The following is a 6,000-nucleotide window of genomic DNA, read 5'->3' on the forward strand; positions in this document are numbered from 1 at the left end:
ATTAGTAATAGTAGTAGTTAAATTTATTTATTTTACATCCTAACCACAATTTCTCCTCCCTCCTGTAGCAAACTTCCTTGTCAGACTATCTTTGGACCACTAGCCCCCAGATAATGACACAGAGACTTATTTAGCTTAGGCTTGTCTCCAACTAACTCTTACAACTCAAATGAACTTGCTTCTATTAATCTCTATTCTGCCCTGTGGTTTTCAGTATGGTATGTCCAACTTGCTCTGAGTCTGCTGGTGAAATCCCTGCACCTAGGTTCCTCCTTCTCACTTCCTCCCTCTGCCTGGAAGTCCCGCCTATTCTCTCCCACCTAGCTATTGGCCATTCAGCTCTTTGTTAAACCAGTCACAGTGACACATCTTCACACAGTGGAAACAAATATTCCCCAACACCCTCCTCTCCTCCCCTCCCCTTCCTGCTCCCCACCCCCCAAGCCACTCCTCCTCCGCTTCTGTTCAGAAAGTGGCAGGCCCCCCATGGATATGAACAAAACATGGCATATCAAGGTGTGGTAGGCCTAAGCATGTCCCCTTGTATTAAGACTGGGCAAGGCAACCCAGTATAAGGAATAGGTTCCCAAAAGCCAGCCAAAGCGTTACAGCCCCTGCTCCCACTGTTAGGAGTCCCACAAGTAGACCAAGCTACACAACTGTCACATATATGTAAGGGGTCTAGGTTGGTTCCATGCAGTCTCCCTGGTTGTCAGTTCAGACTCTGTGAGCTCCTCTGAGCCCAGGTAAGTTGATTCTGTGATGTCTTTGACCCCTCTGGCTCATACAGTCCTTACTGAGGGATTCTTAAGTTAGAAAACCACAAGAAGACCTGGAGTATCTGCACAAGAAATCCAAGAGCTGTTCTGTCAAGATTAGGTAGTCAAGGCGACCTCAAAATAGTCCTTGAATGTCTACACAAGCAGGTTACAGAAGCCAAAAGAGCAGTCATATCACAACGAACAGATGGTCATGTGTACGTTTCTGGGTGGGGGTTATTGCATCGGGGTTACTGGGAACTTTTCTTCCAGGGACAGGAGTCAGAGACCAAGGGCTAGTAGGCACCAAGGTAGATGCCGAACATGAAGTGGAGTTTCTTTAGCCATCACATTCTCTATTGGCTCTAGATCATGTGATTTAAATTATTGATGGTGCCTATGTACAGGCTGGTACAGAGCCTCTAGAGCTAATATTTTACCAGAACTGATTCCTTTCTAATGTAAGTTAGTAACCAATTTAAAATACGGAAGCAGCCTTGCTCATTGCAGTAAGGGGCGAACTAGCCAGGGCAATGCTGGAGAGCTCCCCCTGGTGGTGAGGACAAGGGAGAGCTGGCAGGCTGACCAACCCTGCAACTACCCGGGCCCAGACCAGGTTTATGAGTCGGCCCACCCCAACATCTACCCCATCTATAATCTGATGTGAAGGGACCAGCCTGACAGACCCAAAGCTTCAGGATCTCCACAACACAGGGCAACAGCAGGATAACCAAGAGGAGTCCCAGTGAGGGTCCAGCACTGATAGTGTAGCAGAAACCAGAGGCCTCAAAACAGACCAATGACTCTGCAATGAACACTTGCAAGTAAAGATATATGAGCAAAAGGGTTTACTGCGTGACTCACTGTGTCACACTACAGCTTCCATGACAAGGTTTTTCCTATTTTTTTTTAAATTTTTTTCTTTAAATTTTATTTTATTTTGGGGAAGGAGTTTGCAAAGGCAGAGGGTGGATACGAAGGGATGGGAAATGAATGGGATTGAGATATGTGATGTGAAAGACACAAAGAATAAAAGGAACTTTAATAAAAAAGATAAAAACAAAAAATCTCTGTGGGGGATGATCACAACCTCAAGGGGCAGTAAAATAACAGGCCCAGCTCTGGCAGTAAAGAGGATGATAAGCCATGAACTGTTGCCAACCAGAGGCCTCAGCATGCTCCTTTGCTCTTGTATCTAGGTTTTTCTGAACCATGTCTAATGCGCCTTGTCTAACTCCCGATCTGGTGGCATTAAAACATCATTTCTCACCTAAAGCGGCACAGGGGCCTCATTCTTCTAGGAAAAACAAGTCTCACCTCTAACGTTTTTGTGATGCCGTCTCTGCCAGGGGATCCACTTGTTTTCCAAGCTGTCCTGTGGAATCTGTCAGGTTCTGTATACTGGTCTCCTTCTTTACTTAGGGTTTTAAAATTCTGGTCTTGAATAATTAATGCTGCTGTCCCCAAGTCAGCCCATGCCTGTGATCTCTGTTGTCATGAGGGGCGGTATAGCTGAAATTGCTATTGTTTTCCTTCTAACTATGGACCTCATAGTCGGAGGTTTTCCTGCAGGCAGTGGTTTTCTAGCCTCCTCTCATTATTCGTGTCTACGTAGGGAAGGATATGGGTTAGAATACAGAGATTTCCTTCCTGTGGTCCAGTGCTGGATGCTCAGCTGTTACACATCTAGGCAAGGCCACATGTACAGGCCCATTATTCTGTCTCTAATGGAGCCAGAAAATACATTCTAATACATTCAGATTTATTGGTATCCATGTGAGCACTGAAGGATTGGCCGTAATTGGAAGGTTGAGTAACTGTTGGTGGAAGAGATTAAACAAGAACCTACTCCTTGGAAGTCTCTAGGGGACTTTAGTTTTCTCCAGTTTACAGTTGAAATTCTCTGGTGGGGTAGTAGTTGGGGTGATAGAAAAGTTGATCCCCATCACCACATAAAAAGGAAGTCTAGGATCTAGGCAAAAGCAACAGTAATTCATTCCCCAGGCTGGAGAAGGTATCCAGCTTTGTAGTGACTTTAAGTTCTCAAGCTCGGGGACATCACCAGGAGATGAGATTATTTCATGACCTTATATTGGGGCTGGGGTTGAGTCTGAGACCCCTTGGTTGAGACCCAGAGTTGACTTTTTGTCGTGGTGGAGTGGTCTGAGGGAGAGAGGACCAGAATGGGAGACATTCTAGTCTTTGGTTGAGGCAGCCAGTTTTTTCCTTGGCCTGTAGGGCGAACTTGACAGAGCAGCATCTTTCGGAGAAAGAATTTCACAGCCCAATTACAAGCGATAACCTTTAATGTTAAAGTGGAAGCCCCAGCTCAGGCCCTTACACCAGGAGTGGGTGCTCAATTCATTCCAGGTCTTGACTCTTAAAGAGGCTGCATTCACATCGGTGCATCCCGAGGGAGGGCTTTCTCACTCAAAAAGGATATGTCATTCTAGGTACCCGTTCTCCCTTCTTGGACAAACTCGGTTTCACAGTTTGGGTCAGAAAAGTGATTTGTTTTTCTGATGGCAATGTGCTGGCATATATGGGAAAAGGTTTATTTCGTGTATTTTCATTATCCCCCGGGAGTTATGCTACCGCTAATAAACCACATTTTGGAAGTGATTGGCCACGATCTCTTTTGTCAGCCATGATTAAATAACTTTCAAAAAGGTCACAAAAATCAAATTTAAACACAGGCTGGGAGGCAACATTCTGGAGAACATCTGTTGATTTTCTACTAGTAGACCATGGATATAAAAGAGGTATGATTCCCTGGGCAATTCCCAATCCCAAACCTTAACATTTTCAGATGGCCAAGCATAAGAGATACTTGTCAAGATTCCCAACTCTTTTATCAGTCTGAGTCTGAGGTCCAGATGAGCTGTACCTTCTGATGGCACCAGGGAGCTCGCATTAACCTCCATTTCTCACCTTTTCTCTGGTCATCATGTCTGCCTTTAGATGGGAATGGTGGACCCAAGCCACAGTTCCTGCTACCTTGACAACTGTGGGTGTTGTTAGGATTACTGGGTACAGCCCCTTTCAGGAAGGTTCCAGGGTTTTGTTGGGCAGGCAGCAGACCCACTCCAAGTCCCCAGGTTGGGACTTGTGTGCTTCAGTTAAAACCAGCGATGGGAGGTGACAGGTGACTCTGTGTAGCTTGATCTTCGAATTGTAGCAATAAGTGGAGGTGGGAGGTCAAACATTTCACATGGAGTTATCTCAGTAGAGGGAGCCCCTGGTCCCGAAAAGAACAGTAGGGAGCATCTCTGTCCACCGCTCCCCAGTCTCTGCCCAGAATTTAATGGAGGTTTCTTTAATGGTCCTGTTAACTCTTCCTACCTATCCTGATCTCTGGGGTCTGTGGGTACAGTGTAATTTCCAATGTATTCCTAGAGTTTTAGCCACTTGTTGAGACACTTTGGTTGTGGAGGCAGGGCCATTGTCAGACACGAAAGAAGAAGGAAGGCCAAACTGGGGAATGATCTCCATTAGTAACTTCTTAGTAAGACTACGTTTCTGACCTGGTGGGAAGGCTTCCTCCCATCCTGAAAATTATCTACAAAAACCTAGTAAATACCATTAGCCAAACTTTGTCAGAGTAATTCCAGTCAAGCCCAGTTCCAGTGTTCACCAGGACTGTGCCCTTTCCTTGAACACCTGTAGGTGCTGGGTTTCCTCCTCTTGGATCACCTGGGCACAGATGGCACAGTGGCCAGTGATTTATTCAAACCTCTCATCTAGGTGGTGTAGAAAGTACCTGTCTCTGATTAGTTCTTTCCATTTGATTGGTCCTCGGTGTGTACTCTGATGAAGCTTTGAGAGAAGGGGTAGCCCCAAGACATTTGCTGTGATGGGGCAACCATCTGAAGGCGCCCACCAGTCCTCTGTCTTAGTGGACCCCTGCTGCTGGCCCAATTTTTTTTCTCATTGGTGTATGTAGGATGCTCTAGCAGGTCTGGTGCAGGAAGGGGGTGAGACTCTAAGGATGGTCTAATGTTTGCAGTGGCCTCACTGGCCTGTAGCTGCTCTTTTTGTTGTAGTATCAGCAAATCTGTTGCTTTGTGCTTCAACCAAGTCCCCTTTTTTGTGTCCTGGTTAATGGAGAATAGCTAGTTTCTCTGGCATCCAAATTGCTGCTAAAAGAGCAGAGATCTCTTTGTTCTTGATCTCCTTTCCAGTGGGTCAACAGACCCTGTTCCTGGCACAAAGCACCATGGATGTGTGCAGTGGCCAAGGCATACTGGTTATCAGTATAGATGTTGACAGCATAGCTATTTTCCCCACCTTAGTGCCTGGGTCAAGGCTATCAGCTCTGCCTTTAGAGCTGACGTCTCTTGGGGAAGAGATTGAGACTGGATTACCACCATGAGCATCACCACACCTGTTCCTGCATAACTAACCCCACCTTGTACATAGTTTCTCCCACTGGTGAATAAGGTCATATCTGCCTTCCCCAGAGGCTGGTCTCAGAGGTCTCGTTGTCCATATTGTAGGTGGTCAATGACCTGGGCACAGTCACGGGCTGGCTGCTCTTCAGGGTCAGGATGGAAGGAGGCTGAGTTCAACAATGTGGATGGTGAGAAACAGATCCTGGGTGCATCTAAAGGAGAGTTTGATAAGGGTGAGGTGTGTGTTCCACATCCAGTGCTCAGAAGCTCTCCGAAGGAGCACTGCAATGGTGTGAGGACTGGTGACAACCAGCTCCTGTCCCACGGTCAGTTTGTCAGTTTCCTTTAGCAATAGTGCATGGAGGCAATAGTCCGGATGCACATGGCCATCCTGCTGCAGCAGGGTCTAGGCATTTAGATAAACAAGCCACAGGCCTTTTCCAGGGTCCCAAAGTCTGAGTCAGTACGTCTTTGGCCACCCTGTGCCGTTCATCCACATACAGATGGAAAGGCTTGGTAATGGCCTGTAGCCTCAGTGCTGGGGCTGACATCAAAGCCTCCTTGAGTTTTTGGAATGCCTCCTTTTCTTGGTTTTCCCAGATCAGGAGGCCATTTTCCCCTGACTCTAGAGTAACAGTTTTGCTATTTCTGTAAAGTTTGGTATCCATAGTCTGTAGTATACAACTCTACCCAAGAATTCTCTCATCTGCCTTTTATCCTGTGGCTCAGGAATATTCAAAATAGCTTAGATCCTGCTCAAGGACAGAGTCCTGCTGCCACCCTCTAAGCAATACCCCAGATAAGTTATCTTATTGGAGCATAATTGGGCCTTTTTGCAGACATGTGATAGC

Source organism: Peromyscus californicus, unplaced genomic scaffold (genome assembly GCF_007827085.1).
Source record: "Peromyscus californicus insignis strain IS unplaced genomic scaffold, ASM782708v3 Scaffold_6__1_contigs__length_162567912, whole genome shotgun sequence".
In the NCBI taxonomy this organism is placed as follows: Eukaryota; Metazoa; Chordata; class Mammalia; order Rodentia; family Cricetidae; genus Peromyscus; species Peromyscus californicus.